The sequence below is a fragment of the Puma concolor genome, chromosome E2 (genome assembly GCF_028749965.1).
Source record: "Puma concolor isolate L17-30 chromosome E2, mPumCon1.1.hap2, whole genome shotgun sequence".
In the NCBI taxonomy this organism is placed as follows: Eukaryota; Metazoa; Chordata; class Mammalia; order Carnivora; family Felidae; genus Puma; species Puma concolor.
The window spans coordinates 16,424,357-16,451,711 of record NC_141681.1 but is presented as its reverse complement, the minus strand read 5'-3'; the positions used below and the strand labels follow the sequence as shown (position 1 = coordinate 16,451,711).

Sequence of the window (27,355 nt, the reverse complement as noted above, 5' to 3'; positions counted from 1 at the left end):
GGTAGGTAATCAATATTTACCCACCTTCTAGTCAATAGGCTTCACATTGCCCTCCTTCTAGTCAATAAGCTACTGAGCAGAACAACTGCCTGGGATATAAAAGGTCTTCATAAATATTGAATGAATGAATGAATGAATGAATGAATGAATGAGCCCATGAATGAGGGCACCCTCTTAAATTGTGAAGATCTAGTCACTGTTCTTGGAATAACTTCTCTGATTCCCCATTCATTTGAAATGAGGATGTACTCAGTTTTCACCTTCATATATAAAGAGAAGAACCAGAAAACAAGTGAGTGTGAAGTTCTCAGAGCCCTGTAGCCCATATCAGAGGGTCCTGTAACTACTATGGACTAGTCTTCCAGTGATCCTTGTCAAGACAGCTCTGGAATTTGCTGAGACACAAAACCCTTCAGCTTAAATTGACCATGGCCTCACAAAGTAAAGTGAGAAATTAACCTAAAGATGAAGAGCATAATTATGACACTTAAATCTGATTTGATTCTAATAAAGCTTATGCAAAGTACTTGTTATTTTAATGCAGCATCAGAAACAAATACAATTTCTTGCAACTGTTTACTTTTTTGTTTTATCCCAGGCACTGAGCTGGGGGGACCCAGACACTGTGATTGTTCAGAGGACAACTTTGAGTTCCTTCTATCATCTTTTTCACCATTGATATAGGAGAGGGTAAGTACCATTTCCTTCTGAATGTTTGCTTTGGCAACACTGAAGTTCTCACCAATTGTTTCAAAGAATATAACAATTTAAAAACTAATCCACACATTCTCATTTCTACTTATGTGCATGTATATCCAACAGGACTTGAAGGAGAGAAGGTATAGTAAATGCAAACCAAACAGTATAGTAAATGCAAAAGGCACAGTGACTAGACTTTGCTTCTAGTCCTGACTTTCCACCTTTAACTGGGTTAGCGACCTTCAGAAGGTTACCAAAGCCTTCAATTTCTTCATCTGCAAAATGAAAGGTTTGGGCTGGATTACTTGGAAAATATTTCTATAAACTTCTTAATATCACATCTTCAGAAAGATTGAAAGGCAGTGATTTAAAGCAATGACTTCTAATATATTATGGGCAATACATCTGCTTCTATCACTGGAGTACATGCTAAAAATGTACATTTTTCAAGTCCCGTCCCAGACCTACCAAGTCAGAATCTCTGAGGCTGAAGAACAGAAATCTGCCTTTTTAACAAACTCCCCAGGTAAACTGGATGCACAGTAACATTTGAGAACCACTGTTCTAACCACTGTAAGCATCATTTTATCTACGTGTACATTTAGTTCTGTGAGATATGATGAGTTAGGTCTGGGCCAAGCAGCAACTGGCTGAAATCACTTGTATTCATATAAGAATTAACAAAGTCGGCTTCTGATGGGTTTTTTTTTTTACTTTTTGTTTCTTGGCTCTGTACCTTCCCCTTTGGCTCATTCCTCCCCTCAACACTTTGTTGGCTAAATCTAGGTGTCTTTGGCTCCCTTCCCCTTGGCTGCAATTGAATGAGAGTAAAATCCTTTTGGAAATGACTGTTAAAGGATAGAATCTCCTCTAGACTCCATTCAAAATGTGATCTCATTGGTGTGTATCACTCCTGGAGATGTCATAGTTATTACCTCTTCATTTTACAATGGCTTTGCCGTCAATCTTTTGCTGTGGAAGGTTGGGCTTTGCTCCCAAGGATGTCATCACTATGAAATGACTAAAGGGATGTGGATGGAGGTAAATCATGTTTGCATGTGGAACCAAGATGGCAGACTTCTAGACAGAAGGGCCAGACATCCCAAATCAGACAGAACCAGACGCTGCTCAAGGCTCTGGCCTGTGAATCAGAAAAGCATTCAACTGTGCTGTAGGCTAGTTCGGTTGCCAGTATAGCATCCATAGCATTTCATGCTTTCTATAGTGTGTGCCTAACCCCTCAAGGAGTCACAGGCAGCCATGAAGAGACTTCTATCTTAAAGGAAAACTAAATCCTGGCTTTGAAATACATACAGAGTCTCCCAGTACTGCCTACAGAGACTTCCCACCAGGATCAGTCTAATTGCTCAGTGGGTGACTGTTGCTCTTCTCAAGAGCTTCAGCAGATAGTATTTTCTGGTATCAAATAAAGGGAAGTGGAGCTTTAAGAACATAGTGTTGCTGTTGTCTTCTGTGGGTCAGATATTAAACTCTCCTCCCAAATCACAGGCAAGGCACTGTATATGATATGTCAGGTAAAGTACTAACAAGTGCCCCTTCATGAGAGAGCCACTCACCCCTAAAGTGCATTCCAGACAACACCCACTGCTGGCCGGGGATGGATGTGGGCTTTATTTGATTTGGGGCTGATTTATTTGTTTGCCTTGCTTCTAGAACAGAATAACTTGGATTTAATGTCTCGAATACTGAATCCAATACTTCTAGGTTCACTGACTTGTTATTATTTAGCATTTATGAAGTATATGTCAATGCACTTGGTGCTTTACAGTGACTCATAAAAAGGCATGATCCTGGCTGTTGAGCATACGGTTGCTACCAGTTGAATTACTGCCTAGGTAAAAATGATCACAGGGCCAATCTGGATATCCTTTGCCCACAAAACAACTATATATCTGGGTTCCTCACTGCATCTTAATTCAAGCACAGGTGTGGTAGCTGCTTCTACCATTTTGATATCAGTATTCTAATGCAGTAGATGCACAATATAGGTCCTGACACTTAGGAAAAGCTTAGCAAACATGGATGGAAGGATGGATGGATGGATGGATGGATGGATGGATGGATGGATGTTTGGGTGGATGGGGAGCCCTCTCCTCAATAGACATATGTCATTTTTCTATTTTTCCCTCCACCTAATGGCTTTATTTATGCATCTTACAAACCTTGCGGTTATAGAGCTGGTTGACTTGGAAGGAACTGTTATTTAAGTGGCCTTTTGCAAAGAAGATGAGATCAATATATTTATGATGTGGACAGGAACATAATGAGAAACAGATTACCCCAAATCATATGAACTTGTTAACAATATTATATCAATATCAATTTCTTGGTTTTAATTATATAAGATGTTACCACTGGAGAAAGCAGAGTGAAGGGTATAGGGGAAATCTCTGTACTATTTTTGCATCTTCCTGTGAGTCTATAATTCAAAAAGGAATTGCATAAACAAAATCTTCACATCTTTGCAATCACCTCATTGCCTACATCTTCCAATCACTAGGTCCTCCACTAATAATAGCAAGCCCAAGTGTGTCCCTTCAGGACTTCCAAAACAGCAGAAGCAAAAATAGAATTATACATGTGAGAGATTTATTGGGGGAAATGCTTGGGAGGCAAAAAGTGAGAGGGATTCAGGTTGGGAGAGTCTTCAAATTGGCAGGCAGTTCTAATAACTAAGAAGGAGAGAGGGCAGGAGGGTTTGGGTAGGAAGAGCTTCAGACTCCAGAAAAAAGTCAGAGAAAAATCTCAACCAAGCCAACGGAGTCCCTGAGCACACTTAATTATGAGAGGAGTCCCACATGGGGAAAGATGGCCAAATTTAGTCCCTTCTCTGGCTTTAGTCCTTACTGGTGCAGCCTGGAAGCAGCCTGGCCTGGGACGAATACTGAGTGAATCCACAAGTGCTGAGACTACTGGAGGCTGTCAGTCAGCTGTGCTTCCAGAGCATGTTATCTTCAAAGGGGAGCTGATCCTCCAGTGCCACCATACCAGGCAATGTTTTTCTCTCAGTCCTCTGGCCTTTCTGTCTACTCCTTAGTGACTTTGACCCTTTGTGCCTCGGTCGGACTCCTATTCTAACTCCCAAGCCAGAGTGAATTCCACCGTCTGCTGCTCCTACATATCTGCTCCCTGCCTAAACAATCCAGTTTTTAAAAAGTCACAGAACTGATGTAGTTGCTCCACCATACGTGTTATCCAACATCAGGTGGCCCTCATTCCCCGGTATCTTTCACTGTCCTTCCTCTGTTGACTACATGCCATACTTCTCTCTGTGTTTATTGCAACCCTGTTGCACTTGGATCAAGTACTTCTATGCTGCCCACGCTCTCACTTTTTTCTGGTTGGCCTTCCTCCATGAGCTCCCAAAGTGCTCTCCCTCTCATATCTCACATCAACAGCTTTCTTCATCTTCCCCTCCTTTCTTTAAGTGTTGGACGAAGAAAGGCCCTTCTCCTGCCCAATGCCTCCCTCTCTTTGGGCTCTCACTTGCTTTCTGCCTGCCTACTCTGGTTGTGTCAGTTATCTCTCTCTCTCTCACTCTCTCCCTGCCCCCTCTCACGCATTTTCTTTCTCTCTGCTCCACTGGGATTCTTCCACTTAGTCCCTGAACCTTGGCTCTTTTTTCCTAAACCAAACTTTCCCCTGATCCTTCTACTCCTTTGAACTATACTCATGTATGCCTCATCAACAAACCTCTTGGGAGGTGTGTCTACACGTGCTGCACCCTCCCCTTTCTCACCAGACACTCATCCCCTAAACCCCCCTCTCCCCCACCACTCAAGTGAAGCTGCTTCCTTGCAAGTCTCTATTGCCAAACCCAATGCCTCATCTTTTGTTGTGCCTTCCATGACCTTTCATCTTGTCTCTTACCCCCTCGCTCTCCACATGTTCTCCTCCCTTGGCTTTGCTGCTCTCAACTTTTCCTATCTGTCTAACTTTATCTTTTCTGACTACTTATTGCCTCTAAATGTAAATGTTCCCGAAGATTCTGTCTTTAACACTCTTGATTTGACTCTATATTTTCCCTTGACATTCTCCTCCATTTCCATGATTTTCAGTCTCCAGGCTCTGCAGTAACTCTAGGTCCCCACTCCAACTTCCCTCTCAAAGTTAAATTCCTCAACAGTGTCCCTATGCATCTTACCAGAGCTTCAAATTCTGTACCTGCACTTTCCTCCCAGGTGCTCTTCTCCCATCTTTTCTGTTTCTCTTAAAGAGACCCCATTCTGTCACTCATCCTGATTGGAATCTTGTAGTCAACTTGACCCTTCATATCCATTGCTCTGGCCTTCCTCTGTAGAGCCTCTCCCCACCTCTCCATGCCTATGGTCACTGCCCTCATTCCAGCCCTCCCTACTTGTCCTGTGGGTTCCTATAGACACCTCTAAATTGGCCTTTCCACCTTGAGTCTTTTCTCCTTCCAGGCCATAATAGTCACTGATGGCAGTTTTATTTTCCTAAAAGCATAGCTTTCATTATATTCCTTTTGTGCCGAAAAATCTTTGATGGCTCTACATTGTATACTCAACTCCTTCCTGCGTAGTAGCTAAAAATAATCTCCTCCCAACTAAACTGCCATGATATTTTTCTCCAAATGCCTTTCTTTTAGCACTTATTATTAGCTGATTACTAACAGGCTAATTCTCCCACCTCTGTGCTCCACCTCTCACTGACCCCCCAAAGAAATAAAGGAGTGTGTGTGTGTGTGTGTGTGTGTGTGTGTGTGTGTGTGTCTGTGTCTGTGTGTGTTATTCTTGTTCCTAATCTATTTTTGTATGTTTTCACCTGCAGTAACTAGCCTCCTACAAGGGACATGAGAATTAAGCATTCTCTTGGGTTCTACTCTTAAATAGGGGTCACAGTATGGTGACTAAGAGCAAGGCTCTGAGATCCATCTGCTTGGGTTCAGATCCTATAACCTTTGTACATATAATTTGCCTCTCTGAGTCTTGGTTTCTTCATCTATAAAATAGGCTAACGACTGCATATATGCCATAGGATTATTATGATGACTACCTAAAGTAATGCACATAACAGCCTTAGAACCATGCTTGGCACCTAACAGCACTCAGTGTTAGCTATTGTTATTATCACCATCATTATTGTTTTATCACTCTTGCAGCATGACATTATCCACAGCTTAATTAGTCACTGTTTGGCATGAGAGACTAACTTGGGAATTATATACAACTGGTGAATTAATATCCTGAGTACTTCCACTAAGACATCAGGCTAATAATTTTTGGTACTTTAGATAACCCATGATGGGTCCCAAAGGATTCTGAAACCAAGAGTCTACATTTTTCCTAGTAAGAATGGATTTTTTTTGTTTTAATTCTCCATAGTTTAATGTAACAGCTTCTACTATTGGACAACTGTAAGCTGAGCTGAAGAAGGAAAGAAAGTCCTCTTGACACAGAAATCTGGTCCCCCACATATGAGATAACACACATGATTCAGGCTGTAAAAGAGACCAAGGACCTGGCAAAGATGGCAAAAGATAAAGTGTAGGAAGAGGGAGCGGCTGTATTAGAGGAAGTTTTAAGAAAGCAATTTGAAATACCAAAGTCGATTCTAACAAAGGCATTAAAATGAGGGTGAAAACCGGGTGGCTAGATGGTTGCATTGTGAATATAATTAATGCCACTGAAATGCACACCAAAAATGGCTAATTTTATGCCATATACAAATATTCACATAATAATAAAGTAAATACACACACCAGAAAAATTAGACAGCTAAATTATATAACAATTTATAATAATACTTGTATTTTAGACATATTTTTATATGACAGATCTGCTTATATCAGTTGAGTGTTCACTGAGCACCTACTCTGTACAAACACTGTGCGTGGTATGTTGTATCATAATATATAGCTATATTTTTTATGTGTTCATACTCACATGATCATTACTATTGACAAAAGAATGATATTATCCATGTAGGATAAATAGCTATCAATTCAATCACCGTAGACCTGTGGCCAAGGTACACCTGTCTTAATTGAAACAAAAGAAAAATAAGGACCTGACTTTAAAATTGTTTGAGAAGTACCTTCTGCTTTAAACTCAGACAATTCAAGTATGATCCAACCAGCATCTGTACCATCACTATTATATTTGGAAGAACTAATGTGTTATTTCTTCCCTTCTAACTGTGCATGAATCCAGTCTAACAGCAATCACTAAAGAAGTTTGCAAATAAACAACAAAGTCAAAAGTGGGAGCAGAACCTTGGATCACGTGGGTGATATTAACCTCGCTTACTGAGAAGCCTGGTTGCTTTTCGACTCGTCTACACATTTAGGGAGAAGAAGGGATAATGACTCTGGCTGATAGTCATCTTCGAGTCTGTCCCCAACTCTCTTTCCCCTGCAAGAAGACATTTAAAAAAAAAAAAAAGAACAGAAGTAGTAATGTTATGGAGGAGCTTCTTATAATGGGAAGGAGAATCAAGCAGACTTACAAAGGTAGGCAGGTTATAATTTGGTTAAATTTGATTTTGGTAGCAACGTTGAAAGCTTTGATAGACACAAAAATTTATTTCCACTGTAAAAGGCAATATGTATTTGGAAAAGCACATATATACAGTTTATAGTATAATCATAAAGTCAAGGAAGATGTAATCACCTACCAGGTCAAAACAGGGAATATTGTCAGCCGCTCATAAACTCCAGCTCCACTGCAAGCTCCTTCTTGATCATACTTCCTTCCTTCTCCAATACTGATAAGCATTTTCCTGGATTTTATGGTAATCAATTCCTTTCTTCTCTTCAGGGTTTTTTTTTTTTTTTCATTTGTGTTTTGCTTCTTTTCTTCAACATAATGACTGACCATAAGTTTTATCCATGGAATGCATTCATTTTTAATGCATGTATTTTAGTGTAATATTCCATTGTATAAATAGAAGGGATCGTGTTCCTGTTGATGGATATGTGGTTGCTACTGTGAACATTTTTATCATGTATCCTGTACCCATGCTCACAAATTTCTCTCAGGTGGTGCTTCTTCTACTTGAAAGCTCATGACCATCACCCAGATGGCTCACAAATGACAAGGCTCCACCCTCAGGTGTCTGATTCAGTGGAACTGGGGTTACATTTGAGAGTTTATATTTCTAAGAAGTTCCCAGGTGATGCTGATGCTACCAGCTGAGAATAGGGACCATACTTTGGGAGCCACTTTTTAAAGTTATTGGAAGAGATTTTAGGGGGATGTCAGGGGGAGTGCATCTCTTCAGCTTTACTAATTAACGCAAAACTATTTTCCAAACTAGTGTCTTTACAATCCCACCAGCAATGCATGAGTATCCGTTGTTCTTTGCACCCATGCCAACACTTGTTATTGTCGGACTTCAATGTTTGCCAAGCCAGGGGGGTGTAGGAGGTGTCTCTCATTGTAGTTTATTTTGCGTTTCCTTAATTCCAGTGAATCTGAGCACTGATTGGCCATTTGGATTTCCTTTTGTGTGTGAAGTCACTATTCCAGTCATCTGCCCATTTTTCTGTGGGTTATCTATTTCTTACTGATATGTCAGTTCTGTTTATTGAAAAGACAACAAAATTTTCATTAATTACTGCTTAAAACGGTTTTAAAAATCTCAGTATGGTTTATAGGACAAAATCTTCTTTAGTAATAACAAGAATACAATATGGAAGAGAATTCTTTAGATAGCCTCTCTTTTGCAAATGGCTTTGTGGAAAATAAGTTGAGGATGTTTTCTCCAAACAAAGTTACTAACTGAAGAGGCAAACCACATAGAGGAAATATCAGCATTCTTGTTATGTTCACTGAGAATGTGTCTGTAAGCACAAGGCCATCTTGAAATGATAATAATGCAACTGAAATAGATCATTCAAGAAAAGGAGATCTATTATTGAGGCCAACATGGCCATCGACACTTGTTAGCTCGTCTCTGAAGAACAAAATCCTGAGCAGCAAAAGCTTAAAGTAAATGAAATTGTATCCAATTCTCAATCTAATGAAACGCTTTGGGCTCTGGGCCAGAAAATAGATTCGAACCATGGATGGGAATTTTTTCAGGGCCTTCAATTTAAATCACTAAAATTATTTTTAAAGTACTATTCTACTCAATCTTTTGGAATAAAAATGTAGTTTTCAGTTTTTTTTTTTAAAAAACTTCGTTTCAATGTAAGGATGAAATGCAAGATTTCTGCCCTTAAATGATCCAAAAAAGCAGACACTTCATTCTAGTGTATACTCCACATGGAGAAGATGCGTATTATAGCCTCCCTTGACCCACAACACACACACACACACACATACTCCACATATAAATATACACACAGACACATCATATACACAGTATACATACATATGTGTGCACACACACAAACACACATGTACATATATACACAGACTATTAAATACAAATATGTACATGCACACACACACTCACACTTTGTGAATGGAAAACTTGAAGCAAATATGCATATATGTCAATTTAGTATAGAGGGATTTTTCCGTTCTGAAAATGTTAAATATTATATTATGAAAATGTCTATAACCATCAGTTTCTTAACCAGTCAAGAACAAAGGAACCATTTTAAAATTACTGGTTTATGTAAATCCTAATTTCCAGGAACTGAAGGCATTGCAAGTTCTAAGAGTGGAAAAGTATACCTCATGATACTTATTTTAAGAATGTCATACCTAAAGAGTATGTAGATTTGTTTTAAAATACAAGCATTTAGGGACCCCTGGTCGACTTAGAGGTCATGAGTTCCAGCCCCATGATGAGCATAGAGATTACAAATAAATAAATACATAAATACATAAATAAATGCACTTATAAAAAATACAAGCATTTAAAAGGAAAATGTGTTGTTATGGCTCTCTTGCTCTCTGGCTCTCTCTCTTAAATAAATAAGGTAGAATTAACAGTAAGTATAGATTAATCAAGAGATCTGTATAGCAAGGAAACACCCTCCCCACCCTGCTGTTGGAAGCATAATCAAGCTGCTAAAGCCTTCCACCACCCACAGCATCTCAGGGCTCAATAGGTGGTAGTGACCCAGCTGGCTACTTAAGGAGCCAATCAGCCTGGTTTCTGTATTCCTAATCCATTTGCCTCCAGACTCCTGAGCCCTGTGCTCACAGCTCCAAATGTAGCTGTAGAGAAATCCTGCTTGGAAATACAGACTCCTAAATCTATGACTTAAGAGTCCTTCTTTGGTTAAGCTTCCTTCCTCCAAGCCCCTGGCTGTGAGGAAGAAGCCAGAGCCCAGTGATCACCATCAGGCCCTGGTATTCAGGACACTTAACTTCTGGGACCTCCATGGACCAGTGTGGATCAGCTCCCTCCTAGAATGTCACGACTCCAGGGCTTGGAATCAAGAGACAAATGACCACCTGTCAGCCATTGAAGGTCACCTGGCCAAGGTGCCACCTTCACCAGAACCATTACCACAAAACCTTAGCTAAGAAGCCTAGGATTGTTCATAGAGGAGTGGATCTTCTCACTACATTCTCAGGGAAGAGCACAGGGGAGTGGCCTTGTGCTCTGTCCACAACCCACAGTTGCCTGAGGTGCATATCCCACTGGAGCATATCCAATCATGGTCCAAGGCCAAGGACCCAGCCCTTTTGAAGTTTATGGATCTAGAGGTGGCACAAGTTCATCTGCCATTCCTTCTCATCTTGTAGGACACTTACTTTTCTTACTCTTTTACTTCTTTATCAAGACCCTCGATTATTGTGTATGGAACTGACACCCTGTATGATCATTGCAGAGTTGTGTTGACCTGTTTTGGAACACTTAGATCACGACTAGAGACTACAATCTACTGAGGTTCCAGGAGGTTCTGAAAGAGCCCATATAGTAGCCAGCTTTGGACTATACATATTCCCCTGAACTCACTTCAGCCTTGGACGGCTCTGGATGGGGTCTTCCACTTCTTTCCACACAATGTCGTGGGATATGATCCTTATTTATTTACATAATCTTATCACAGATAGCCATCTCATTTGTGACATCTCTTGATTTATTACATATTTACCTGTTCATCCAAAAAACGTTGATTAATTGTCTGCTATTTGCTTGACACAGTGTTAAGTAGTGGGAATCTATAGATGAATAAAATATAGTCCCTTTCCTCAATGAGCTTACAACTCACTAGAAGAGAGAGATGAGTAACTCAATACTTAAAGAACAATGTAGTAACTGCTATTAGCTTTGGGGGAAATGGAGACAGAAGCTTCTAAATCAGTTCTCATGTGCAAGAGAATAGAGTCTGACCACCCCTGATGTCATGTTTCTGATATCCATCCTTTATTTACAGAGTTTCCAAGCTTAGGTTGCTGAGATAGCCAATTTCAGGTCATGCCAATGTGGAACTAGGGCCATGTTGATGTGTGTGGCTTTAACATCCACCTGTAACTGTAGAACCTCTAATTTCACTTGAAATCTCCCTCAGGTGTTCTAGGAGGTAATCCAGTGGCGGGGGGGGGGGGGGATGTCATGTGTGCTTACCTAAGTCCTCTCTGTCCCTCCTGATCTGAGTCCTCTGCTGCATTTCAGGCTTTGTGAGTGTGCCTCATGCTGCCACTGTCACAGCTGCTATGAGGGTATATGGCTGCTATCCAGGCAAAAGCACTTCCTCCAGTTATTCCCACAGCTGGTGGCATTGCTTTCTGCCAGCTTTTCCTTACTGCAAAAGCTGGGGATATCCCACATCACTATGCCAGTCACTAAGGGGAATCTGCTGAAGCTGGGACTGGTAAGGCATGAGCACCCATGTCGACTTCAGGTTGAAATTTCTGACTTTTGTTCTGCACTCAGTTGCCTTGATCCCCACGTGCTCCTGGCTCCCATGTCCCACCACTCAAAAAGGCTCTGTGTGAAATTAGTTCATGAGCTTTTTACTTGTCACTGAGACTCAGCCCTGTGTCCTGGGCTTTGGCCTGGAAGAAGGAGGAGTGAGGGATCATCTTCACAGTGGAGGATATCCTGTGCCCCAAATCCAACCACTCTGTTGATTACCCTGTCTTTCTTCTGGAATCAAGTTTATATGCCTGACCTTCTCCTCAAGACAAATACTTTTCTAGAAGATTTCTTCATCTGCCACTTAAGTATGCTCCCAATAGATCTTTCCATAGTTCTCTAGCCACACCCAGGAGTATGGAAAATTCTGTGGAGGCTGCTACTAAATTACAGGCACTGTTGCCTGGCAAAGTCCTGGAGCTCTCTGTTTTCCACTTCTCAATTCAGATATTGTCATGTACCCTCTAAAGAAGTGGCAGCTGAATTAAAGAGATGTCCTAGAAACCAAGAATTTCAGACTAGAAGCACCAACTTTATTGGACCACTGATGCCATTTCCCGTTCCTCACAGGGGCCAACATACCTTCAAGAGTATCCCATGCTAAAAAAGATCTAAGAGCTCAGCTTCTGCTTGCACAGAACTTCTGCTTGCACAACTATTCCTTTCAAGGGAGGGCAGCCTTACATGATGCCATTACCTGAGAGAACTCCTGGCCATCAGTGTACCATTCAAATTTGGTACTTGGAGGGAACCTCACATCCAACTGAGACTGAATGTTCAAGGGACTTCCATACATGTCACTTCAGCAACAACTCTCCTGTCTTTCATAGGGCTTTTATTTTCAATTAAGTCTAGACAAGTAAGGTAGCTGCTGAATGGTTGAATTCTGGATAAGTGAGATGTTGCATAAATCCAAATTAAGCCACTGAACAGATTATACCGCAAAAAGCATTGTGTTGGATGCTTACATGTATTCATTGCGATCTTTTTCTATGCCTATAGAATGACGGAAATGATGAAGCAAAACCCTCATGAAAGCAATTCACAGTTTAGCATTTACCGTCATACGGAAATGTCAGTTTCATCTAACAAAGAGAATATTAGGGGCATGTTCAATATAAAATGCAAATATAATAGCTTAGTAGGCTGGTTAAGTCAGCTGTGTTTCACTTAAACCTATTACGTTGGCAGATTAAATACAGTTCCAGACCTTTTGCAAGAAGGATATTCTGATGAAGTTACATCTTATACAAGCTTTTGAGACTGTTCCATATGAGTAGAATGAGGACCAAAATTAGTAAGGAATAAGAACGAATGGGACACAGCCATGGAGAAATAGGAGGATCTTGCCCTGCAAACCTTCCAATACCCACTAAGAAATATTCTTATTTGCTCAAGGATAATTATGAATAATTCATAGCAAAGATTAATCTCTCATGTGATAAAATAGGTGAGGATACCCCAATCTTTCCAGGCCTGCCTAACTACTTCCAAATTTTGATACCTACTTGTATAACCCAACTCATCTAAGTAGAGGTTGGGACCACCCTGTCTTGTGATGCTGGCTGTACCTTGGTGTTTCTGCAGCCATGTGAGGCACCTAGCTCCCTTAGCTGAAACTCCACAATAGTAGACCCCTCTCTTCTGTCAAACACTTCAGACTCTGACCTCATCTTCACCTCCAGGACTCATGGGCACATCATGCCTTGTTTTACTATTACCACATCCTGCTGGATATAACTTCTTACTTGAATGCCACATAATCCATCATTCCATGGCACCACCCAGTTTCTGGACTGTGGACAGTTGGACTGTGGACTGTGGACAGTTTCTAGGACTACCTTTTCTCATCTCCCACCCTACACCTCCACACCAATGAAAAAGTTGCTGGCTCCTAGAATATCCCACTTAATGCTTGTACTCAATAAGACAGGCTTGGTGGAAATTAACCAGCCCCATCCAGTTTGCCCAGCCAAGTTCTCTCATCCCTTCATTGCATGATCATTTATAAGCTTTGGGGTTTTAATATCAGGTGGCATTTCCCTGGGGGCTCTTCCAAAGGAGCATCTTGCAAATTACTGCAGAGAACTACAAAATAATTGATCGCTTTTTTAAAAGAGCATTCCCTCTGTAGATTCTATAATCATTTTTGCTTTGTATTACATTAATATACTGTGAATATTATCTGTTCATAGATATATGTGTATATATATATGTTTTCTTCACATACATATATGATTTCTTCATATATACATGATTTCTTTATATATATATACATACACATATAGATATGTGTATGTATATATATACATACACATACACATATATATATGTGTGTGTATGTGTATATAGATATAGATATAGTCAAAAATATGAAGAAATCATGCTCAATGATTCCTGTTCTAAAAACTCTACTTGGCTGTTGCTATTAGCTCCAAGTGTTTCTGCCAAAGAAGATACCAGTCCACAGAGCAATGGTTATCAGGCTAGTGGTTAAGGAAGAAGGGTGGCAGACAGATAGTTGTAGTAGGTTCTATAAGGGAAATGTGGGTATAGAGGACTTTACTGAATAGTTGTGAACCAGACTTCAGAGAGCTGCATTTTCCTTTTGATTCTGCCCTAACTAGCTGTGGAATGCTACACTAGTTAATCCTGTTCGGCCAATATTCTCCTCTGTGCATTGTGGAAGTTGCCCTAGAGCAGCTCTTTCAACTCCAGTCTTCCATGTTTCCATGAATGTGTATTACCTAGAAGTCAGGGCAGATGACTAATTAGGAATCTACAAAATTATAACAAAAGCAACAATTCCCAATTCCCATTTTCATAGTACCTTTCTGCCTGACTTCAAGCTGAGCACTTTACATACATTTATCTCATTTAATCCTCACAGTCATTCCTGGAGGTTGGTATCATGGTCCCCATTTCCCAGAAGAGGCAACAGCTCTCAAGGCAGTTATCCAATTCCATTAGGATGGCAGCAAGCATATATAACAGAGCAGAGATTCCAATCCTGCTGGAATCAACTCCAAGCTCACTTGTAGCGAGACATAGTAAGAAGTTCCAGAGGCTCTTGTCATCACTCCAGTTATCTGAAATCCTGCTATGCTTTACACTGTAAATTCCTGATTTACCCCTTTTCCTGACTCCTAAAACGCATGTGTGTCTGTGCCTCTGGCTTGTGTGAAAGGGTAACATAGTGTTTAGAATGCTTCATCCATTCTTTGCAACCAGATGGAAATCAATAAGAAAACAGCAAAAAATGAACTTCTGAGCAGCTGTTTGCAAAATGAAATGTAAGTGAAGATATGACCCAAAGAGGGCACGATTTAGCTCCAAAGAATAGGTTTTTAAGACAGTCATATAAAATCCTCTTCATGTAGGCAAAGAAGCCTAACATGAGTCAATTGTAATTTTGCTGAGGCCACCTTTAAATCATAAACATTAAGCGGGTAAAGGTGACAGTGGGAGACTTCACCTAGTTGGAGATGGAGTCTAAATGATTGCCCAGCCTTTGCATCTCATTGCAACAAACCAGTTTTGTTTCTTTGAGTAAAATGCACCATCCCACCCCCAACAATCAACTTCTAGTGAGTGGCAATTATTTATGTGAAGAGTTCCAAGAAAGTGAAGGTGATCCTTTTCCAGAATGAAGTTTTGTACAAATTAAAGAATGAACTCCAAAGTCAGAATTGCACTGTGAACAAGGTCATCATCGTCTCTACTTGGAAATAAGCAAAAGCTCTAATGTTTTATCCATATATTCTGGTAATACAATGAATCTTCATTCATAGACTCTGTACTTAAAAATTCACCTACTCCAAGTTATTTGTAATGCAGCAGTACTTACAGTGTTTTGATGGTCATTTGTGGACATGTACAGAGGGGCAAAAATATAGAATAAGTACTTCAATAGGCACATTCCCAGCCGAGTTTGAATGAAGCAATACTCTGCCTTCTTGTTTCAATTCTCATACTGTAGACAGGTGTTTTATTCCCTGTTTATTTAGTGCTACATCTTTCACATTTTGTACTTTTGGTTCACTGTTTAAAATGGCTCCCAATAATGCAAAAATGTGGTCTGGTGTTATTAAGTATGAGCAGGCTATGCTGTGACTTACAGACAGAACACATGTATTAGATAAGTTTCAATCAGGCAAAGAGTTATAATGATATTGGCCATGAATTCAATACTAATGGATCAGCAATATATATTAAATAAGACATCTTTAAACAAAAACACACTTAAAACAAGGTTATGTATTGATCACTTGACAAAAATATGATGACCAGAGGCTCAAAGGAACCTAACCTTATATTTCTCCTAGGAGCAATAGTTCAGCATTTGCTAATTCAAAGTCTTTGTTGACTTTATAGAATATAACTACCATAAATAATGAGAATTGGCTGTATTTGCAAATGTAGGAATTCCTAATGATGTCATGAGCTATTTCATGGGACTGTCAAGGTACTATGGTACTAACAATTTCATGCCATTTTCTGCTTCGTGGAAGATGGACACTTAAAAAGCCATCCTGATTATTCCTTCTATGGTAGACAGTTTTTCCTGCTGTTCAATTCAACCAGTATTAACTGAATGTACTAGAATATACTGCTATTGGAAGATATGCAAAAGAAGCATTCAGCAGTCTTGACCTCAAGGGATTTCACCTTTGTTAGAAAGACTAGGCTTAAAGTGGCAGATGTAGCCAGGTCCAAAGGAAGGTAGACACATCTTAGAAATGGCAGGGAGAACAACGAGCTCCCTGAGGCAGAACCTAAGGGAAACAGGCTATTTTTCTAATAGTAACCTTGAACTGTTAATTTAGTGTTTCCTCCAGGAACTCCACAAAGGAAGTTCAGCTTTAGCCAAAGCTGCTAATTAACTCCAAAGTTTCTACCACATCAGCACACACCTCAAGACCACCCCAGCATTCATTTCTCACCTGACAGAAGTCAAAAAACTGATGTAAGTGAGAACTGCACCATAGGAAATCTTTTTTCCACCATGAGAAATGGTTGCTGTATTTCCCTCAGTTTGATTATTTGGGGGACCTGTAATTTGACAGCTCAAAAAAAACAGCATTTATGATACTCAGAATAAAAACAGTAATGTTAATATATTAAGCATCCAGTATACACCAGAACCTGTGCTGGGTTCTGGGAACACAGGGATAAAAGTCACAGTCTCTACCTTTAAGTGTCTCACAGTCAAATAGGAGAACCTGATTACTCTGCCAGTGGGGTAAATGCTGTGGGACAGCGGGCAGGGGTATAGGGCTTGTGGCAGCATATAATCTGTAGTAGGAGTCTTGGGTCTTGGGTGGGGTGGGGGGGTGTATTGCTTCTTGCTGGAACAGAACCATGAAGGTGAAGGAATTGGCCAAATGAAAAAAAGTAGAGGTGAACATTCCATGAGGCAGGAACATTTTATGAAACCCTAGAGGCATAAAAGAGCTATGAGTATTCTGTGACCTATAATATAGGGTGAGAAATGGAAGAATTTTAAGAAAGAAGGCTGGGAAGATGCAAGGCCCTGATCATGAGGAGCCTTGAAGACCAAGTTAGAAAGAGTCCACTGAAGGTTCACAGAGGCAAGCAAAATGGTCATATTTGCATGTTCTATAGATGAGTTAGAAGTAGTACAGAGAATGCATTGTGGGCTGGGCTTGTCTGAGAATGAAGAGAACAGCTGGGCTGTTAGAAAGCCACTGGGAAAATAAACCAAGAGAGGAGCAGTCAGAATTTAGTGAAAATGAGTGGTTAGAGAGAAATTAAGAAAGTAGTATTGAAAGAACTCAAAGAGCAGTTGGCAGTGAGGGGGTGAAGGAAAAGGGATCCAGAAGGAGAAGGTTTGGGGATGATGGTAAGTTTAGAGGGTATTGAGTTAGGAGTGCCTGAGGAGATGTCAGCAGGCAGCCAGATATCCAGAGCTGAGTTCAGGAGAGTGGTTTGGGCTGGAGATGAGAATTTGATGATTAGTTTAGAGATGACTATTGAAATCAAGGGTTTACATTTACACAAGGCAGTTGAGAATAGAGGAGAACCACAGAAACCACTTGGGGGAACACTAATATTAAAGGGATTAAAAAGGAAGAATAAGTCTGAGATGAAGCAGCCATAAATAAAGGAGGAAATCTAGCATAGCATCGTATCAGATAGGAAAGAAGACAAGAGTGTCATGGAGGAGGGAGTGGTCAAGAGACTGTAACTATGGGGAAGGAAAGTACAATTGAATTGGTCATTAATGACCTGAGGTAGTTTTAATGGGGAGTAGAAATGGAAGCAGAGTGCTTTGTTAGAGATGCAAAAGAAAGCAAAGAGCTAAAAACAGGGCAAATGTAGACTGGCTGTGGATAAACCTGACTTTCAAGGGAACAAGGGGGTGGGGGGCAGATAAGAGAAAGTGAAAAGTTAAAGAAGGTTTCTGCCATTGCCAGTTGGAACTTAGCCCTGGTTCTTAACTGCTGGCAGGGTTTAAGGAGCATTTTCAAATTGCACGTGACTACAAATTACACAGATTACAAAATGAGAACCTCATAGTGAGGGAGTAAGGGTGGGGAGGATGAGAGAGGATCAAGAATAGAGGAAGCCTTGGGTAAGGGGTTCTGAAGAGGATATTTCTAGAAGAATCTATGAAGAATAATGAAACAGCATGAGGCTAAGACTCAGAATCCGTGAATGCCTCTTACCAGCTTCCAACTTGATGCAGTTTCGTCATCTCCCAGAGCCTGCATATCCTCACATGCAAAACAAGCTAAAAACAATCTTCCTTGCTGGGTTGTAGTGAGAATTAAACAGGATAATACGCATGAAGAACACCTTGGAAATTGGAAGGCCCTATTGTACTTGTGTGAGAGGGGGGCCTCCTTGCTGCCCGTTACCATCTGCTGAGATGCCTTTTCCTGCTGAAGTTATATCAGGTGCCATGGGAAAAATTTCTTCCAAACTACGTGCAGGATCTCTCTTCTGGGGATTTCTATCTTTTTTTTTTTTTTCTTACCCACTTGAGATGTAGAGTTCTGTGGATGAATAAGAGGAAAAAAAATTAATTGTTTTTAAACGTTAACATAGCACTCACTAATCACTAATGGTAACAACAGGTGGAGATAAATATGAAAATATGCAAACATATTTCTTTCTAGGTATTTAATCTTCCCAGCCATGACCTTTGTAAGAAAAAAATATTTGTGGAGATCACTACCTTAGAAAAGGATAGCATTATACCATGACTGCTAAGATGCCAGGGACCACAAGGCAAGTAAGCCAGGCACACATCCATTTCCTTCCCCTCTTTATTGTTTTAAATTAGCAGTTCCCTCTTGGTCCAACAGAATATACCCTCCTACTGATGTGTGCCATATAGTTGCTAATATGTATATATATTATAAATGAAATAAAATAAAGTATTTTACAGAAAGCCTGGGCATTAGGAAAATATAATGTAAAAGAAAATAAAACAAAAATACATAGGTGCTAGGTATTTTAAACTAAAGCAAATATTGTAAAGTGGCATGCTGTGGACCAAGACCATCCTCAAAAATATTTTTTGTTTGACCCATGGATTGTTTAAGACACACACACAACTGGAACCAGTGTTTCAAAATCAATATAGTTATATTTAAACATCCCAATATCTACCACCTCTTAAAACATCGGAAGATTAGGCAACACAAAGCGTGGCTTTTATAGCCCTAAATAGAAGTGAGCGGCTCTGTCTCCAGTTCATCCCAAGTTCCACTCCTCCCTCTTGCCTCCTCGGGCTGGGGCCCACAGGTCAGCCTGAAGTATGTCAGACAGTATGACCCCTGTTATATGTCAGACCACTGGTACACTACAATGGAAGAGAAGATGTTTGTCCAAGGATAAAGTGGCTAAAAGATGGAAAAAGGAAACAAACTTTTCCCATCCCAGATACTTGGTGGGGAGTGCCTGACTCTTAGCTCTTAAACAACATTCCATCTACTTTACCATGGGGCTCTGCAGAAGTATAAGTCAAATCTTCCTTGTGAGTTTTTCTGTATGCTAGAGATTAAAATAAAAGCAACTACTTCCTTTGGGATAAGTCTAATGCGTAGCCCAAGAGAAAAATTCGTATTACTTCAGAAGCTGAGACAATTCGCCAAAAGATCCCAAGAGGCTCTTCCTACCCTCAAAAGGTCAAGAAAATTTGATAACCTGTGATGAAGTGGAAAGACATCTGGTAGACCACACTTTAGAGTTAGGAAGAGAAAGCTCATTCCTAAGTTTTATTCATACAGATGTACTGGCCGTGGCTGGTGTTTGCCACATAGAAGAAATTCCCAAGCATTGCGTTCTTGGGCTCTCGTCAAGTGGTCTGTTGTCTGGAATTTCCTATTCTCCAGCCCCAGAGCAGAAAGCAAACCCCCCCACACACCAGCTTTGGCCGTCATGAGGTTTAAAGAGGATCATTTGTTTTCATTACAGCCCCTTGAAGCCCTTCCTTCCCTCCTCATTAATGAATTTCCAGTCTTTCATCAAAAAACAAAAACAAAAAAACAAACACAAAAAAGGACCTGACAGAGGACATGGTTAAGTGGCTGGCGCGCATGGCGATGCCGGCTTTAAAGAGAGTAGACGGCCATTTACTGATCGCAAGGAGGGGTTGACATCTTTGGTTAGTATGCTAATTTCATCTCCTGCATTTAACATTCAGATCAGGTCTGTACAGGCCCTCCAGAGCAGCAGAGTCCGGGGATGGGTGGCTGTCTGCCTTGCAGCATTGAGCATTCTCGGCATGAATTGCATAAATGCCCAAACACTGTCTGCTCCGACTTTATTCTCTTTTCCTCCCTCTCCGAGAGAGAGACAGACACAGAGCCACACACATGCAAGCACACACTACATGTAATGCCATCACACACACACACACACACACACACACACACACACACACACACACAGTATAGACACAGGTCTCTATGAATGCTGAAGAAATGCAACGCAAGGTGCCCAAGTCATCCACGACTGGCTTAATTCCTCCTTCTCTGGGTTTCCAAGGCATACTTCTGCAGGATATATTTGTCCTACTCAAGAAACTTGCAATGTATGGGGGAGTCCGAATTTAAAAAGCGACATGGAGAATAAAACCCCAGTCAGAAGGAGGACATCTTATCTGTTGACCTTCCAGTCTCAGAAATCCTTTCAATAAAAAAAGCCCCAATTCCATTCAGGTGAAAGAGAACCAGATAGCTCAGTTAAATGAACACCCAGAAATAAAAGAAGATCCAGCTCATTTTATTCCTCGGGGTCTCCACTTTGTCATTTGTGTTTGGAACCCTGTATTAAAAAAAGTCCTATTCATGACTGGTTTTGGACTCACCATGCCACAGCTGGGTGACAACAGAAGAGGAACCCCAGACTAGCTCCCCCATGGTGGTTCAAATGGCAAAAGACAGTCACCTGGCACCATCGCCAGAAGCCCAGTCTACGGAAAACCGAATCTCCTCAACCTCCTTTTTCCAGGATATTTTTGTAACATTGCAGCAGCTTCCTGGAGACAAACAGAGAATCGGCAGCTCCTATTATCAGAAGGCACATTTAGGGGTTGCTTTTAATAAACCGAAGCAATTTTGAGCATGCAGGAGCTCCAATTAAAAGGAAAGGACAGGTTGGTTTTTACTGTTTTGTTTTCTTAAAGTATGACATAGCTGTGTAACCTGGAATGCTGTGGTTCCTTCCTCTGGACACCCTGGTGGTCCCTGGTCCTGTCCCCTGGTGCCCACACAGGATTTCATGTTGGCTGAGGAACACCAGGCAATTCCTGTCCGAGCCTCCGACAGGAGCAAGGGGTGTTTCCTCTGAGCTGCAGACTTGATTTGCCTCGATTTTTTTTTTTTTTTTTTTTTGGCTCTGGTCCAAGATGTTTTCCTGTCATCATTTCACTGTCTTTTCCAGTAATCCCTTTGTTAAACATTGCCAACAATTAGTCGATTTATCTCCTCCACCACCACCACCACCACCACCATCACCACCACCCCCCACCTCCATATCCAGGCAAACACACACTCCACTAAGCCCCATCACTGTCTTGTTTCGCCTTCAAGTATAAGAAATTACAGCTTCTCATTAGCTGGAGAGCACGTTTGGAACGGCTTTGTGTTTACTCACTTAGCAAGTGATGCTGGCCTTTTTAATTATTCTCCCTCCGCGTGCCATCAGAGAGCGGCAAGCTGTTCCAGTCGAACCAAGCGACTGCATATCCTCCACAAGGCAGTTGGAAGTAATCGTGTTTTACCTCGCTGCTGCTGCTTTCTTCCTGTCCTTGTCAGCAAGCCAAGGAATCCCCCCAAAGCTCTTACGTAGGAGATACCAAAACTGTGAGTCACTTCTCACTCCCAGAGCCGAGGGAGTCCGCTGCACGGTGCACGGAGCAGCAGACCACGATGGGGGCTTCCTCCAAGCCACCGAGATCCCTGGAACCAGGTGCCCATCATCACTTGGTTTTTCTTGCTGTTGCTCCCTCTTTCTCTTCCACCCTTGTCCACTCCTTCATTTCCCAGTGCCTTCCTCGTTTCCTCTTCCTTTCTGTGTCGCCGACAGCCGCAGACCCAGCAAGAGCTGGGTCCCTCTCGCCTTCTGTTATTTTTTTTTTTTCCCCTGCAGCAGGCTTTGGCTGCTACCTCTGCGAGCCGGATCACCAAAGACACACGACTCACTCACAATGAATAATCAATACAGATATTGATCTGCGGAAAATGTTTGTAAATTCCTGAAAGGGAATCAGGAGCAGGGGGCAGGGAGGCTCGTGGGGGACGACGCTGGAGGGCTCGTGGCGGTAGGCAGCAGAACTTCATTTGGATCCCAAGTCTTGCCGGCTCCGAGGTGACGGTACCGGAATGCGTGCGGTCGAGGGTGTGCGCGTGTGAGTGCGCGTGTGACGAGGGTGTTGTGCATTCTCCTTTCTCTACAGCTGCTTTCCCCAAAGAATCAAGAGCCAAATGGTCGGGAGCCCCCGTCAGTGCCATGTCTTGGCTGCGGGCCAGCACTGTTTTGTTTTCATTATCACACGCTACTTTGCAATTTGCATAAATACAGGGTTATTTTTTATCGTGTCGCCCAAAAGATAGGGAAAAAAAATAGAAGTCTTTGTTGTGTGCAAGAGGGGCTTGCTGCCTACTCATCGTGGCTAAGGATTTAGTGTATGTAGAGGGCTCCAGTAGAAATGCGGCCAAAGAAGTGGAAATCACAGAAAAGAAGTCAGGAGAGACAAAAAGAGGACTTTAAAGAGAGAACTGCAGGCCACTCAGCTTGGTGGAACCAAATATTAGGGATACGTTTTCCTCTGTGGAGAAGGGCTAGAGCCTTAGACAAGCAAAGAAGAGAGAAAGATCACCAAGGTCTAACCGGTGCCCTGGAGTCGGGAGGTTTCCCTCTGTCAGCTGCAACCAGCTATTTATTCTCGGTGGGAATGGTAAGAAGGACATTGAACACAAACTTGCCTTTTCCTGCCCTCATGCAAAACCTAGAAAGAGTGGGGGCAGAGGAAGCGTCCCCTCCCTCCCTCCGCTCTGCGCCATTGGGTTTTCAGCAGACGAGCAGTTCTGGACCCTGGGCTTTTATCCACCCCTTCCCCTACGACTCCATCCTTCCGTCGTTCACCTGAGCTTCCTGAATTGCACTTGCCCTAGTACGGAATGGAATTTGTACCCTCCCCTTGGCTTTCTCACCTTCAGGAAAGTGAGCCCAGGAGCATCTTACTCTAGACAATATGCTTTGGGTGACTTTCTCCTGCCTGCGCCCAGTCCTGGCTGTTGAGATGAGGCCTCCTGAAGTTATGCCCCCACGTGGAAGCCAGGCACGCTCACGTGTCCCAGGGAGTGACACCTCATTGCTGAAAAAGCTTCTAGCTCTCTCAGGCCATTGGATGTCCCCCTTTGATATCCTCTTTCATCTGTCCCCCCACTCACTCTGGTGGTGGTTTTTTTGGTTTTTTGTTTGTTTGTTTGTTTGTTTGTTTGTTTGTTTTTGATTCAGTAGTAAAATCTCTTTGGGATCGTTCTCCTCTTTTCTCCCATTGCTCTGTCTTCTGCTGGCCTGGTGACAGAAGGGATGCGTCACCTTTGAGATAGCCATCTACAGTGAGACCTCCGAAGAGGATTCAATTCCAGCACCCCCTGTCCAGAAAGGAGCTGTGCGCTTTATCAGCCAGCAGCAGCAGCAGGAGAAGGAACACGGATTTTTTTTTTATCCCCTTTCTGGCTTCTGATTAGCTCCAGCAATCCAATTAGCAGAGGAATTTATATCACTCGGGCTGAGGTGCCCCTACTCATCACGGCAGCTCAAGCCCACTCATAAATTCTGCGGATACTACATCCTCCTATGACATGGATTAATTACAACATCAGACCTTCCTGAGTAGGTCGACCAGTGAAGGTATATGTGAATATCAGAAGTGAAAAAGAGGCAAAAAGGCAGGACTTTTTGTGCATCACCAAGGATGCATGAAGGCTGTCCTGTGCACCCGCCACTCTGTGCATCCCTCACTGTTCTAGTGTGTGTCAAAGAGGCTGAGTGGGCCAGATTCAAGCATTACGCAGGAGTGGCTACATCATGGCACACCCATGTGTTTTCTCCTTATAACTAAGACATTTATTGTGAAACTTTGGGACTCCTAGAGACTGACTCACTTCTTCCTTCTAGCCTATACTTCCCCCAACACAGTTAAATTATTTAAAATAGCTCCATGAAGAGAAATGTCATTATCTTCATTGGTATTCCATTCCAGTTGGGTGCAATTGTGATATTGTTGTACCCTTCTATCTATCTACGACTTCATTCCAAATTTATCTTTACGTTCATCAATCTCAAGCATCTACCTCTCCATTCACCTAACTATATTCATTTATATATCAACTCTTTATTCTGCTTCCCAGCATTCTGTTCATCCATGTGCATCTAGCTATCCATTTTCTAACCAGGTATTGATCTATGAATATCTTTCTATTATCTGTCATCTACTTGCCTATCCTTTGTGTCTCTATTAATTCATTCATCTGTATTATCCATCTGTTTTTCCATCTATTCATTAATCTATTCATGTATCTATCCATTCAATCATCTATCATTTGCTTATCAGTTGCCTTTTACTTTGTGCCTTTTGTTGCCTATGATCTTAACAGAATCCCAGACTCACATTCTCAATCATTTTTCAGGTAAATAATGCCCAATTTCCTAATGAAGTCTATAAATGCCATACACTTGGTTATCTGTTCTCTGGTTTAAAAGTCCTATAAACTAAAGAAGTTCATAAAATGGCATGATTTTAAATGAGTTAAAAACTGCAAAGAAAATATTTTTTCCTGGATTCCTGGGGCATTTTCTTTGCTTAATACAAGTATGCATTTCTCCTCCCTTTTAAACCATGGCTTTAAAAGAGGGAAATTTCAGATAATGTGTTACACATAAATCTCATTCAGGATGTTGTGTCTAACACTGAGAGAACTCCTTGCAAAGGATCTAATTCAACCAGAGCTAACTTGAGATTATTTTTATCATAAAGCAAAACAGATACTAAACCCTAACATGGTAATGTGGTCATACATGTGTGGATTTATGTTATATCCAGGTCGGTGGTCGAGTAGCAATTTGGGAACTAAAAATAGATATTGTTTTTCCCTCATTACTTTTATTCAGAATACATTCAGGTTTTGGCCAAAACTTGAGATTCAACATCATCTCAGAATGACCCTTCATTTATTAGCATCCAAGATAATGGGTCATGTGAAGCATTATTGGGTTGGGGAGAAACATTAATGGATGAATCTCATTTCTCTTTGGGACAGAAACTACAGTTTGTTGCTGTGAGTGAGGACTGAGGCATTTGATGGGCTTTTCTCTGTATTTCCAGGGAATCCCTTCCCAAAAAACAGCCCAGGTCAGAATCCTAAGGGCAATGTCTCTGACCCTAGCCATCTATAATAATCTGTTAGTTTGCTGCCAGTATTATCAGTTAAGTATCCAAGTTTTGCTTTTTTTTTTTTTTAACTAAATTGAACTGTATTAATGTAGATAAAGTCAATAAAGACCTCAACAGTTCTGGAGTTGCACTCCTCAGGGAGCAAACAAGGCTCCAAGCCATGTGTCCTTCAAAAAAACGAGGGGTATGAAAACCCCTTCATTCTTCTTCTCATGTTATTTCCATTTATTCCATTGCCATAGCTTTCTGGATCCTGTCATAATCAGCAATGAGGTTACATGATATCATGTTCGAGTCGTGGCTTTTTTGTCATGCTAACCAGGGCCGACTTCTCCATTAGTCTCAGTAGACACGCTACAACACTTTCAGGGGCCCACAGTGTTTTAATTTCTTTTAAAATCATTAAAATGGTAAAAATTTTGGTTAAGGAAAATGTGGGGGCGGGGGGGTTAGATATTTTTTATTTTTAAGTAATCTCTACAGCCAACATGGGGCTTTAACTCACAACCCTGAGATCAAGAGTTGCATGCTTTCCTGACTGAGCCAGCCAGGTGCCCCAGTCAAAGAAAATGCTTTAATATCTAATGTTAATGTATTTATATTAATGTCAGTGCAGTCATAAAACATAAGTTTGAATAATTTTTTAGGGAGGAAAGAGTCCAGGAAGGCAAAAGCACCATAGCTAATGAAAGCTACACATGATGTGGCTTTGACATTTACCAGACTTCTTATAACAGTTGTGCTCAAACTAGTGTGGTGGTTAAGGACCTGCTCAGGAGCCAGACTGCCTGGGTTCAAATCCTGGTGATATCACTTTCTCTAGAGTCATGCACTTCTTTGAGTCTCTCCTTAGCTGTGAAATGGAGACAACGGTATCACCTAGTGCATAGGAATGCTGTGAAAATTAAATGAGATTGTGCATGGAGCCTGCACGTAATAAGGGCTCAATAAAATTTGTTATGATAACTGTTATTATTGTTTTGGTTTTGATGTCTGTGCTTTAATTATCCGCCTCTCTGTAATCCAGCAACTCTGACTAAATCAGTTCCTTTTATTTAAAAAAAAATTGTATTATCTTCTAGTCCCCATGGACAGAAGAAAAAGATGATAAATGAAGTTTTCTTCCTACTCCAGAAATTGGGAAATTTTCTCTCTTGGAAGTAGTAAATTCCGTACTGTCTACCTGGAGCCAGGTCTTTATTCTGTATTATAAAACTCTTCTAATAAATCAGCGTCATCTCTCTTGATCGGAGATTTGATTCTTTCCTAACCTAAAACAATTCCTGCAAAAATCTTATTAAGAACCACAGGTTAAAAAGAATATTGTCAAAACTTTCTCTCTCCTTTTTTCTCTTTACTTTATTATCCCCTCATTTTTTTTCGTCATTTAACTCCAATTATGAGATGCTAAGTGCTTTTGGAAATTTCATTGTTAATATCTTCTTACAGTGCTATTAACGTAAATCAAGTTTAATAGTGTCCCAGAAAGTGTAAAAGCAATCAAAAATTCAGTACTCACGAATCATTCTGTAATTTCAGCATAAAATGTTAATAGAAATAATATCCAATACCATAAAATATCGGTAAATTCAACTTTAAATATATGTGATGAATTACTTCTCCATCCTATAGCATTCGTGGAATATTCTAGTATGAAGTACTTAATTGGCCAAGCCATACCTCAGTCATGTTAAGGCTGCCAGAAGTCCCCTCCTCTCCTTTTCCTCTTACTAGCCAATCCTGAGAGAATGGACAGCTCAGTGACAGGCATTTCTTTATCCCAGACATGCTGAGTTATTTGGCTATCAGGAAAAATGACTCAGGATCAGGGTGGGAAGTACAGCCAACTTGAAGGAAGTCAAATTAATGAGAACAAGATATTTTGGTTCAGTTCTAAGAATATTGATCAGCAGC

At 41.1% G+C, this 27,355-nt stretch overlaps 1 protein-coding gene and 2 long non-coding RNA genes across 4 annotated transcripts in view; 1 reads left to right on the top strand and 2 right to left on the bottom strand.

Annotated features, from left to right (window-relative positions):
• The first annotated feature begins 610 nt into the window (after positions 1-610).
• ZFHX3 (zinc finger homeobox 3) overlaps positions 611-27,355 on the top strand; it is a 417,139-nt gene continuing 390,394 nt past the window's right edge. Inside the window, 1 exon segment of the mRNA XM_086689030.1 lies at positions 611-690. The gene's annotated coding sequence lies outside the window, so the exon portion shown is untranslated.
• Positions 6,373-8,497, bottom strand: LOC147573405 (uncharacterized). Its single transcript, XR_015244722.1, has 2 exons — positions 7,357-8,497; positions 6,373-7,094 (listed from the first exon to the last, which is right to left on the bottom strand). It is a non-coding gene; the product is annotated as an uncharacterized LOC147573405 (long non-coding RNA).
• LOC147573404 (uncharacterized) lies at positions 15,915-22,507 on the bottom strand. Of its 2 annotated transcripts, XR_015244721.1 has the most exons (4): positions 21,634-22,502; positions 20,846-21,016; positions 18,387-18,524; positions 15,915-16,571 (listed from the first exon to the last, which is right to left on the bottom strand). It is a non-coding gene; the product is annotated as an uncharacterized LOC147573404 (long non-coding RNA). The 2 variants fall into 2 exon arrangements; XR_015244720.1 differs by lacking the exon at positions 15,915-16,571 and having other exon boundaries at positions 16,578-18,524; positions 21,634-22,507.